This window comes from Tupaia chinensis, unplaced genomic scaffold, assembly GCF_000334495.1.
Source record: "Tupaia chinensis unplaced genomic scaffold, TupChi_1.0 Scaffold000228_1, whole genome shotgun sequence".
NCBI lineage: Eukaryota > Metazoa > Chordata > Mammalia > Scandentia > Tupaiidae > Tupaia > Tupaia belangeri.
In genome coordinates, this window is record NW_006159703.1 from 2,013,499 (window position 1) to 2,025,816 (window position 12,318).

At 41.3% G+C, this 12,318-nt stretch overlaps 1 protein-coding gene across 1 annotated transcript in view; it reads left to right on the forward strand.

Annotated features, from left to right (window-relative positions):
* Positions 1–12,318, forward strand: part of RBM27 (RNA binding motif protein 27) — an 86,769-nt gene that overhangs the window by 8,111 nt on the left and 66,340 nt on the right. The window lies entirely within an intron of this gene.

A 12,318-nucleotide genomic window follows, 5' to 3' on the forward strand; every position in this document is an offset into this window, starting at 1 on the left:
TTCCTGTCCCAATAGCTATAAGCTCACAGCCAGAACTTGCTTTTATAGCCCCAAGTTTCCTACTACTGTCTTCTCTCATCCTCTCACAGTCTTGTTACTTACTTTGTAATTAATCTCTTTTTATCATTTGTTATTTTGTACTGTAATTACTTATTTTTATAACCAACTGTTGACCACGTGACTGCAGGCCAGGTTTGTCTTGCTCATAGTAATGCCATTACCAAGGAAGATACTTGGCACTTAGTAAATAATGAATGCTTAAATGAATTGAAATCCTCCTATGTATATTTAGGTTGATAAATTACAAAAGTAAGATTATATTAAAGTAGTCTAATTTTGTGCATGTATTTGGCTAGTGGTACTGCTCTAGGAGCTATATTCCAAATATCAAAATACTATTTGCAACTGAGAGACATATGTATATGTATTATTTTCCCCCAGAATAAATCTAGGGATATTTCTTCCGTATCATATTCATTTCATGAAAGCCCTGCTTAAGAGGAAGGTGAAAGTGCTATGGCCTGAATATTGTTGTCTCCCAAAATTTGTATGTTGGAACTTAATCCCCGGTGTGTTAATATTAGAAGTAGGGTTTTCAGGAGGTTACTGTCATGAGGGTGGAGTTCTAATGAATGGGAGTAGTGCCTTTATAAGAGATGCTTTAGGGATCCTTCTTTCCTCTGCCCGAGGACATATAAAAGGCACTTTATATGAGAAATGGAATTTGCTAGTGTGTTAATCTTGGATTTCCCAGCCTCCAGTACTGTAAGTGATAAATTTCTATTCCAAATCTGGGAACCAGCAGTTAGCCTAATGGCTATGTCGCTGGACTCCCACGTAGTCAACTGCGGTTCGCGTCCCGGACCCGGTGGCTTAAAACTCACGCCGGGCGCGTGTGCGTGCGTGCCCGCCCAAGATCCCGAGAGGAGAATGGAAGAGAAGGGATTGCGGCGTGACCATCCCCCTTGGGGGGTGATTTCTCGCTTTCTGTCTCTATGTCTCTCTCTGTCTGTCTGGCGAGCGCACGCTCCCTATAATGAAAAATCTCTCCAAAAAAAAAAATTTCTATTCAAAATCTAAAATCAGCTTCATTTATACTTATTTTTCCAGTAGTCTCTCTCTTTTTTTTTTTTTTTTCTTTTTAAATTTTTTTTTGAGAGAGGTTTTTGCTATAGGGCATGTGCGCTCACCAGAAAGAGACATAGAGACAGAAAGTGAGAAATCACCCCCCTAGGGGGATGGCCACACCGCAATCCTTCTCTTTCATTCTTCTCTCAGGATTTTGGGCATGCATACACACGTGCCCGGCATGAGTTTCAGTCACCAGGTCCGGGACTCAAACCACAGTCAACTACATGGGAGTCCAACGACGTAGCCATTACACCAGCTGCTGGTCCCTTTGGTAGTCTTATGAAATGGTCTGAACAGAGATCTAAGTCAGACTTTATTTAAATTTACTTCTATTCTTTTAATTAATTAATTAATTTTTAGTTTGCTATAGGGTGTGTGTGCTAACGGAGGGTTGGGGGGGACAGAAAGTTAGAAATTACCCTCCAACTGTTGGGGCCAGAACCTAAACTGTAGGCGATCTGCTTGTGGGAGATCTGACTTCTTCCACACCATGCTCAACCACTGTGCTGTGAAGTCAGCTCTAAAAGTATTAGTATATTGTTATTTTTTTTTTTTTTTTTGAGAGGTTTTTTGCTGTAGGGTACATGTGCTTAGGAGAAGGGATTGCGGCGTGGCCATCCCCCCGGGGGGTGATTTCTGATTTCTCGCTTTCTGTCTCTCTGTCTCTCTCTCTCTGTCTGTCTGGCGAACGCACGCGCCCTGTAGCAAAATCCTCTACAAAAAAAAAAACAACAAAACAAAACTGGGATTAATGTGAAACGATACAGGATATGAGAACGAAGATGTGAAAGAAGCCATAAGAAGACTTCTGAGAACCTTTATGATGACAGGATGTTTCACATGAGGCAGCAGATCTTGCCTTAAGAGCATGGACAAAATACAAGGAGGATACATTCTACCTTGAACCATATCTGAAAGACATTATTCTGGAAGGAAAAAAAAAAAGAAGAGTGGCCAAAGAATAATCATGTAGTTGAAGTTGGAGCCATGGTTCTCCTTAAAGTATTTTTATGAAGTTGGTAAAGCCTGAAACATATACTTTAAAAATTATTTGGTCTGCAGATGTATTACTTTAAATAGATGCCTGTTGTAATCATAAAAATAAAATATGGATGAGGTTGGGAGGTGATGTGGTGGTTAAGGCTCTGGACTTCCACATGGCTGACCATGGTTTGAGTCCCAGGCCTGGAGGCTTGCTTTCCTACTTTCCCTTTCGCTCTCAAATTAAACAAATAATGATGATAATAAATGAAATAAAATATTTCTTTGCTATAGGTCGTGTGCGCTCGCCAGACAGACAGAGAGAGACAGAGAGACAGAAGGCAGGAAAGCCCCCCCCAAGGGGGATGGCCACGCCGCAATCCCTTCTCCTCCACTCTCCTCTCGGGATCTTGGGCACGCACGCACACGCGCCCGGCGTGAGTTTAAGCCACCTGGTCCGGGACTTGAACCACGGTCGAATACATGGGAGTCCAGCGACATAGCCATTATGCTAACTGCTGGTCCCAAATAATTCTTTAAAAAATACGGATATTTGAGGCTGGCAGGTGGCATGGTGGTTAATGGTGCTGGACTCCCACATGGCCGACCATGGTTTCAAGTCCTAGACTTGGTGGCTTGCTTTCTCACTTTCTCTTTCTCTTTCTTTCTCTCTCTCCCTCTCTGGTCAATTTGAAATAAGTAAATGAATAAATAAAAAATAAAATAATAATTTAAAAAATATGGATATTCATTGTTGATAAACATTTCGATTAGGAGGCTTTATTTTTTTTTTGTAGAGGTTTTTGCTATAGGGCACGTGTGCTTGCCAGACAGAGAGACAGAGAGACAGCGAGAAATCACCCCCCAGGGGAGATGGCCACGCCGCAATCCCTTCTCCTCCATTCTCCTCTTGGAATCTTGGGCACGCGCCCGACGTGAGTTTTAAGCCACCGGGTCCAGGATGTAAACCGCGATTGACTACGTGGGAGTCCAGCAACATAAACATAGCCATTACGCTAACTGCTGGTCCCCGGAGGTTTTTTTTTTTTTAAAAAATATTATTTATTCATTTAATTTGATGAGAGAGAAAGTGAGAAAGCAAGCCACCAGGTCTGGGACTTGAACCATGGTTGGCCTTGTGGGTAGTACCTTACCTACCATGCCATTTACTGATCCCCAGGAGGTGCTTTTTTTTTTTTTTTTTTTTTTTTGTGACTTAACACTTTAATTAGTTCTCTTATCTCTGAAACTAAGATAACACTGAGATTGAATTTAAAATTAGGCCCACAATCAGGAACATCTTTTCCTTTTTTTTTTTTTGAGAGGTTTTCGCTATAGGGCGCATGCGCTCGCGGACAGAGAGAGACATAGAGACAGAAAGTGAGAAATCACCCCCCAGGGGGGGATGGTCATGCCGCAATCCCTTCTCCTCCATTCTCCTCTCGGGATCTTGGGCACGGACGCACACGCGCCCGGCGTGAATTTTAAGCCACCGGGTCCACGATGCGAACTGTGGTCGACTATGTGGGAGAGTCCAGCGACATAGCCATTACGCTAACTGCTGGTTCCCTGAACATCTTTTCTTAAAGTGGAATAAATTTAAGTTGTCTTGCCATTTTCTCTCAAGCATATAGACTGGGATGGGTTTTTAAGTAGTATTTCTTGGCTTGGAGCCAAAGGTAGGACCTTTACTCTTTGATTTTAATATTGAGTATCTGTATGAAATCTTTGGTAAAGCAGACATGTCAGTGTAGCGGATATATAATGGAGATTTCGTTAAAACAAGAAAATGACAAAAAAAATTTTTTTGAGAGATTTTTGCTATAAGGTGCGTGTGCTCTCCAGAGAGACAGAAAGTGAGAAATCACCCGCCAGGGAGGGATGACCACCTCAATTCCCCTCTTGGGATTTTGGTCACGCATGCAAATGCACCCAGCGTGAATTTCAAGCCTCCAAGTCTGGGATTCGAACCTCAGTCAACTATGTGGGGAGTCCAGCAACAAAACCATTATGCCATCTGCTGGTCTCTGAAACAGATTCTTCTAACATTATTATGCAAGATGTGAATTTTAAGGGGTCCTCATGTTTGTAATTTACATTAAGCTTTAGGAAATTTTTTTAATGAATTATTTAATTTTATTGTTTTTATTTTTAATTTGCTGTAAGGCACATGCACTCACCAAATAGAGTTAGAGAGAGAGAGAAGGGAGAAGGGAGGGTAAGTGAGAAAGCAAGCTGCCAGGTCTGGGAATTGAACTGCTATCACCTTGTGGGAGTCCAGAGCATTAACCACCACACCACCTTCTGGTTGTAGGAAATGTCTCTCTTTAAATTTTTGCTATAGGGTGTATGTATTCACCAGAGAGAGAGAGAGAGAGAGAGAGAGAAGGAAGATATGAAAACACTCCCTGGGGGAGATGGCCATGCCACAATGGCTATCCTCCTCTTGAGATGTTGTGCCTACACACACACACACACACACACACACACACACACACACACACATGCCTGGCATGATTTTCAAGCTGCTGGGTCCAGGACTTGAACCATAGAATCAGCCATGTGGTATCCAACCATCTTAACCTCCACATCATCTGCTGGGCCAGAAATTTCTTTTATTGATTATTTTAACTAAAACATAACTAGTGATTGAGAATAAGGATACATTAATTTGTTGTGACGATACACGTTTAAAAAGCATATATGCTCTGAAATAGGTTTTACTTGTGTAAAATTGTGTAGAATTGTAGCTTGAGTTTTTTTTAATGACTTTTACATTTAATTTTATTTATTACTGTTAATTTTATTTTGCTGTAGGGCACTTGGTGATCATGAGAGAGAACGAGAGAGAGAGAAAGAGACGAGTAAGAAAGCAAGCACTAGATCCCCACCATGTGGTGTCAGCAACGTAGGAATCCAGCATCCCAGCATCCCAACTCTCATGTCACCTGCTGGCCCACAGCTGAGTTTTATTTCTGTGGATGAGTTGTCTCCTTGATCTTAAGTGGATTACTTAATTTATCTTTCCAAATTTTCAAACATAATGATTCTATAGTAAATAGTAATTTTTTAAAATAATTACTTTATTTAACTTTATTTATTTATTTATTTTAATTTGTTCAGAGAGGGACAAAGTGAGAGATAGGGAAAGTGAGAAAGCAATCCGCCAAGTCCGGAACCTGAATCACAGTCAGCCATATGGGAGTCCAGGGCCCTTCACCACACCACCTGCTGGCCCCATAAATAGTAATTTTAAATGAGTATTATTATGTTTTCTAATTTCTTTGTAATAATAGGAACCCCCCTTTGTCTGGAAACATGTATTTAACATAGCTATGGATGATTTTAAAATTCTCTTCATTCCAAAACATGCTTGTCCCTATAGGCATATAAAAATGGATTTCCTAGTTTTGGTTTCAAATAAATAGCCAAAAAATTATGGGTACTCTTCCCAGGTAGAATAAGAAGAGATCTTTTGGGGAGGAGGGAGGTGGTTTGCTTTGTCATGTAATCTATCAGAGTCTTAGTCATGTTCATATTTTTGTGACATACTTTTGGAAGTCTTTGTTGGGCTGCTGTGAGCATCAGTACCATAGCTACAGTATCATAATTGTCAGTTTTTAAAAATTATATAGTAAGGGGTCAGTGCGTTGAAAGAATAAGAACAGTCATAAAGGTCCAGAAAATTACAGTACAAAACTCCCCAGTGTATTTAAGTTTCACTATCCAATTAGCGTGACTTATTTTTTAGACTGGTAATTTCCTTCCTAGTGCACTTTATAATATGTGTTAGGAGCTGTTAAGTTTAAATGAGCCTATTCCTTGGCTGTAAACATACCTTTGCGTATTTGGTACAGAATTCAGGCAGATTTTTTAATTTCATTTTATTTTTGGGAGAGATTTTTGGTATTGGGCATGTGTGCTCACCAGTGGAACAGAAGATACAGAGAGACAGAAAGCAAGAAATCTTCCCCCAGGGGTTTGGCCATGTCGCACTCCTTTCTCCATTCTCCTCTCAGGATCTTGGGCACACACACACACACAGGCCTGGCGTGAGTTTCAAGCTGTGAAGTCTAGGACTCGAACTGCAGTCTAGCAACATAACTATAATGCCATTCTCTGGTCCCAGAATCCCATCAGTTATTAGTAATCATTTGTCCACTTATATTAGATAAATGTTTAGAGTCTGTGTTCACTCTCTTTTTGTGGAGTCGAGTCTACTTTTTTATATTCTCGTAATTATTCATATTGATTCTTCTCCAAATTTGCCATATGGTATTTGCACTCCTTGGGGAAGAGAGACAGTGAAAGAAAGATAGCAGGTGAGAAAGCACTCCTGCAGGGGGGTTGGCCATGCTGCAATTCCTTCTTCTCCCCTTTGTTCCTCTTGGGATCTTGGGCAAGCACACACAACGTACCTGGTGTGTTTTTCAAGCTACCGGATGGGGGACTTAAACGGTGTAGTTGGCCATGTAGGATCCAGTGCCTCAACCACTACACCACTGTCTGGTACCCATCTTGATTTTTTAAAAAAAGTATTATTTATTTAATTTTATTATTATTTTTAATTTGACTGGAGAGAGACAAAGACAGAAAGAGAGGGAAAGTGAGAAAGCAAGCTGGGACTTGAACCACACTTGGCCATATGGGAATCCAACGCATTAACCATCATGCAACTTGACAGCCTTAATTTTATATATTATTGTTATTTTTTAATTTGAGCAGGGAGAGAAAGGGAAAGCAAGAAAGCAAGCCACCAGGTAAGGATTCGAACCACGGTTGGCCATGTAGGAGTATAGTACTTCAGCCACTACCCCATCTGTCCCTCTCTTGATTTTTTAAAAAAAAATTTTAATTTAATTCCATTTGTTATTATTATTATTTTTTATTTGACCAGACAGACAGAGAAAGGGAAAATGAGATAGTAGGTTGCCAGGTCCGAGACTCAAACCACGGTCAGCCATGTGGGAATCCAGTGTCTTTAACCACCGCATCATCTGCCATCCACGCCCCATCTTGATTTTTAGTTTTTCTTTTTTTGGAGAGGTCTTTGCTATAGGGCGCTCGCCAGAGAGACAGAGAGACAGAAAGCAAGAAGTTCCCCCGCAGCGGGAATGGCCACACCGCAATCCCTTCTCCTTTATTCGCCTCTCTGTATCTTGCATGCATGCACATGCACCCGGTGTGAGTTTAAGCCACTGGGTCTGGCACTTGAACCGCAGTCGACTACATGGGAGTTCAGCAACATAGCCATTATGCCAACTGCTGGTCCCCACATCTTGATTTTTAACACCATCACATCAAAATGTGTTTCATCAGAAGCAGCCTTTATTTTATTAGTTTGAATACTAAATACATGTAAAAATAATCTGATTAGTAAAACTCACTCCATTTATCCTATAATCTGGATGTTTTGCCTGTTTCTAACTAGAAATGGCAAATCCTTAGCATTATATCTATCAAATCATTAGACTCCTTGAAAGTTGTGATGACACAGGAGAAAATATACATTGCTACTTTTTGCTATTCTTAAATTTTTTAAAAAATATTTTTCTTCATTGTTAGAATATCCTTGTCCAGAATCTGAGCTTCTTAGTAAGGTAATGCTATAGTTATATGCCCCCTCCCCATTCATGTGTTCAGCCATTGTAATAAGATTAAGAAGGTAAAAACTTAATCTGAATATAACGTTCAAAGGTGGAGCCTTTGGGAGATCAGTAATTGAGTGCTTATAGAGAGAGGAAATGAAGCAGGCAGAGGCCACGTGGATACAGACCACATTGCTCTGCTTGATATCCTGCTCTTTTGCTGTGTTGTAGGCTCACCTGGTTAGATTCTAGACCTCTAAACCAAGAGCTGAATAAATCTATGTTTTTTTTTAAATCGCCCAGTCTCAAGTATTTCTTTCTTTCTTTCTTTCCCTTTTTTTTTTAGAGGTTTTTGCTATAGGTCACGTGAGCTTGCCAGACAGAGAGACAGAAAGCAAGAAATCACCCCCTGGGGGGATTGCCACACCGTAATCCTTTCTCCTCCATCCTCTTGGGATCTTGGGCATGCACGCACATGTGCCCGGCGTGAGTTTTAAGCCACCGGGTCTGGGACACTAACCGTGGTTGATTACATGAGAGTCCAGTGAAATAGCCATTATGCTAATTGCTGGTTCCCATCAAGTATTTCTTGATGGAAAAATGAACTACGGTAGAAATGTGCTTTCCCTCCCTCTGTCTTTCATATGAATGTTAGAACTATACTGATCAAATATCTTATTCTTGGAGGTGAAGTTAAGTCTATCTTCACATCATTGTTTTAAGTTGTTTATAACCAATAGCCAAGGTGAGCATGGCACTTGAAAGTGTAAATTCTATCTCCTGTTTTTGTTGTTAAACTTACTGTTTTAATTGCCAGAGGGTGCATGTGCTTGCAGGGGAGAGAGAGAGAGAGAGAGAAAATGAACCCTAGTGAGATGTGGTTATACTACTGTAGTCCCTTCTCTCTACTTTCTTTTCTTTTTAATTTGCAAGAGGGTACATGCACTCACCAGAGACACAGAAAGAGGTAAGAAGAGGGAGAAAGCACCCCCATGGGAAATGGTTATGCCATAATCCCTTCTCCTTCATTCTTCCCATGTTTTTGGAATTTGGGGCATGCACACCTGCACTTAGAGTTTTCAAACCGTAGCGGCCAGCACTCTTACTGTCCAGTTGGCCATGTGATATCCAGCTCTCTTAACCACCAGACCATGGACTGGCCATCCTGGGATGGAAATTTGAGCATGTACACAAATGTGCCTTTCACATACTTCAAACTCCTGGGGCTAGGATTTGAGCTGTGTGGAATCCAGCTCTTTTAACCATGAGGTTATGGGGCTGGTCCTAAATTTAAAAATAACTTGTACCATATGATTAATATTTTAGTAAACATATACATCATGAAATGATTACTATAGTCAAGCCAATTAACCTATCTCCTTGCCTAGTTACTTTATATTTGTTTTTGGTACAAAAATTCAGAATCACATACCTACACATCTAGCACTACTACACACCTAGGCAGTATGGTACAGTCTCTTTGCTCTATGGGACCACTGTTGTATGTATAGTCTGTTGACTGAAGAGTCATAATGCAGCACATGAGTGTCAATATGTATATATCCATTGTAGAATTTAGTAATTGAGCTTACTAAGGCGATCTGTTCACAGTTAGCCAAAATGTAACATATTTTTTACTTAAAAAATATCTTGATGGGGGCCAGCAGGTGGCGTGGTAGTTAAGGGCACCCACATGGCCAACTGCAGGTCAAGTCCGGTCCTGGACTTGGTGGCTTGCTTTCTTGCCACCACCCCTCCCCAACCCCCACCGCCCTCTGTCCCTCTCTGGTCAAATTAAAATAAAGTACAAAAATAATTCTTTATTGTGAGTATGTGTTCAAGATTGTGAGTATGTGTTGGCATGTCCAGTATGTTTAGTTGACATGGGGCCTCCTGTATGGCTCTAGTATCATGCAGTGGCACGCTACCATCTGCATCACTGTGGCTGGGTCTAAATTGCATTTTTTATTAATACGTAACTTTGACACTTAACATTCTTTTGACTCTTAACATTAATTTCTATTTGATCTTTGCCCATAATTTTAATTATTAGCTCTGAATTTTGTAAAATTGACATTCATTAAAATTTTCTCGGGACCAACAGATGGTATAGTGGTTATATCAGTGGACTCCCACATGATCAACTTCAGTTCAAGTCCTGGACCCAGTGGCTTGAAAATCACGTCTGTGTGTATGCCCAAGATCCTGGGAGGAGAAGGGATTGTCGCATGGCCATCCCCTCTGGTGGGGGGGGTGATTTCTCACTTTTCCCTCTCACTGTCTCCGTCTTTCTCTTCCCGAAGAACACATGCACCCTAGGACAAAAAATCTCTAAAAAAATTTTTTTTCTCTTACACCTTGGAGCACGGGTGTTTAAAGAGCCTATTGGGACCAGCAGGTGGCATGATGGTTAAGGGTGCTGGACTCCCACATGGCTGACTGCAGTTCAAGTCCCAGACTCAGCATCATGCTTTCCCACTTTCTCACTTTCTCTCGCTGTCCCTTTCTGGTCAAAAATAAATAAATAAAGTTCAATAAAATAATTATTTAAAAAAAGAAAGAGCCTATCTTTCCCATGACGATGTTAATAGTGGTGATAGCAAAAAATTCTATTTTATCGAATTAAGAACTTTAAAAGTAAAACCTAGGATACCAGCAGTTAGCGTAATGGCTATGTCGCTGGACTCTCATGTAGTCGACCATGGTTTGAGTCCCAGACCCGGTGGCTTAAACTCACACTGGGTGCACGTGTGTGCGTGCGCAAGATCCCGAGAAGAGAATGGAGGAGAAAGGATTGCGGCGTGGCCATCCCCCCGGGGGAGGTGATTTCTCGCTTTCTATCTCTCTGTCTTTCTGGAGAGCACACGTGCCCTATAGCAAAAACCTCTCCAAAAAAGAAAAAAAAAAAAGTAAAACCTAGAAGGAAAGCATCCAGTGCTTCATTTTAATTTTCGTTTTGTTTACTGATCTCAGAAAGTTGTTGGAAATATGATTGATACTCTTTAGTGGAAATGATTTTGAAAGCTTATTTACTTTTTTTCCGTGAGAACTTACATATGTATTCTGTGATGGAGAAAGAATGAAAGAGAAACAGTACACCTCACAGTCCTGACGCCATGATCCACCCTTAGCTTCAGCCAGCCCCAGATCATGGGCATGTGCATCAGCAAGGTCTCATACAATCCCAGAACCTTCCCATGTAGTTCAGCTTTGGAAAGCATTGTGTTTTATTATGGACCCCGACTTTTTAACTTTGTGGTTGACAGCAAAAATCCAAGGACTACAGAACAAGATTTGTTAGATTTGAAGTGTTTTATAGTGGTTAAACACTGTGTCATAGAAATCTAAGTCCAACTGACTGACTACAGTTTTAATCCTGGCCTAGCAGTTTGAAAGATACTCCAGGCACTTGGATGTGCAGGCCACCATCCTGATGGGATGGAGAAATAGAAGGAAAAGGATCACTCATGATCCCATCCCATAGAGGGGGGAGATTCTTCTCTTCTCTCTGGCAAGTGCATGTGCCTGAGGCATGAAAAATTTCCCCCCATTTTATAGGTGTACAATCATTTCTTGCATAACAGTTTTATTTACTATCATTTTGACTTTTTTATTTACCTTTACAACAACCTTAGGAAGCCGTAATGGATGTGCATTACTTAAGTATGTATTCATGAGGAAATATAGAACACACACACTTACACACACACCTTTTCTAAGGTTTTTGCCATAGAGTTTCTGCGGTCATCAGAGAGAGATGGAGAATGGGAAAGTGAGAAATCATCCCCTAGGGGATTTGGCCATGCTGCAGTCCCTTCTTTCTCTTCTTGGGATTTTAGATACACACATTCACTGGTGTGATTTTCTAGCTGCTGGATCTGGGACTTGAACTGTGGTCTGCCTTGTGGGAGTCCGGTGCCTTAACCACCACACCACCTGCTCTTTTCTTTTCTTTTCTTTTGGAGAGGTTTTCGCTATAGGGCGCATGTGCTTGCCAGACAGAGAGACAGAAAGCGAGAAATCACCCCCCAGGGGGGATGGCCACGCCGCAATCCCTTCTCCTCCATTCTCCTCTTGGGATCTTGGGCATGCATGCACATGTGCCTAGCGTGAGTTTTAAGCCACCGGTCCAGGACGCGAACCGCGGTCAACTACATGGGAGTCCAGCGACATAGCCATTACGCTAACTGCTAGTCCCCACCTGCTCTTTATGTATATATGTATACACACACACACACGCACGCACACAACACACTATGAAAACTTTTACTTTTGTGCCATGTAGCTAAAACTTTAAGTCTAATAGATTGCTATACATCAGGAGTTGGCTACCACGGGTCCTATGTTATAGGAATTTTTTTTTTTTTTTTTTTTTTGTCTAGTAAGAGAGAGAAGGAAGGCTGGTCCCATGGCCTAGTGGTTAAGGGAACTGGATCCACATGGCCAACCATGTGGTTTAAATCTTTGCCTTGGCAGATTGAAAGACATGCTGGATGCATGTGCATGTGTATCCCAAATCCCCAAATGCTGGCAAAATGAATGAGAAAGGGTTGCAGGGTGACCATGCCTCCTCTGGTGATACTTTGTGCTCCCACCCCAGTGTCTATCTCTCGTGAGT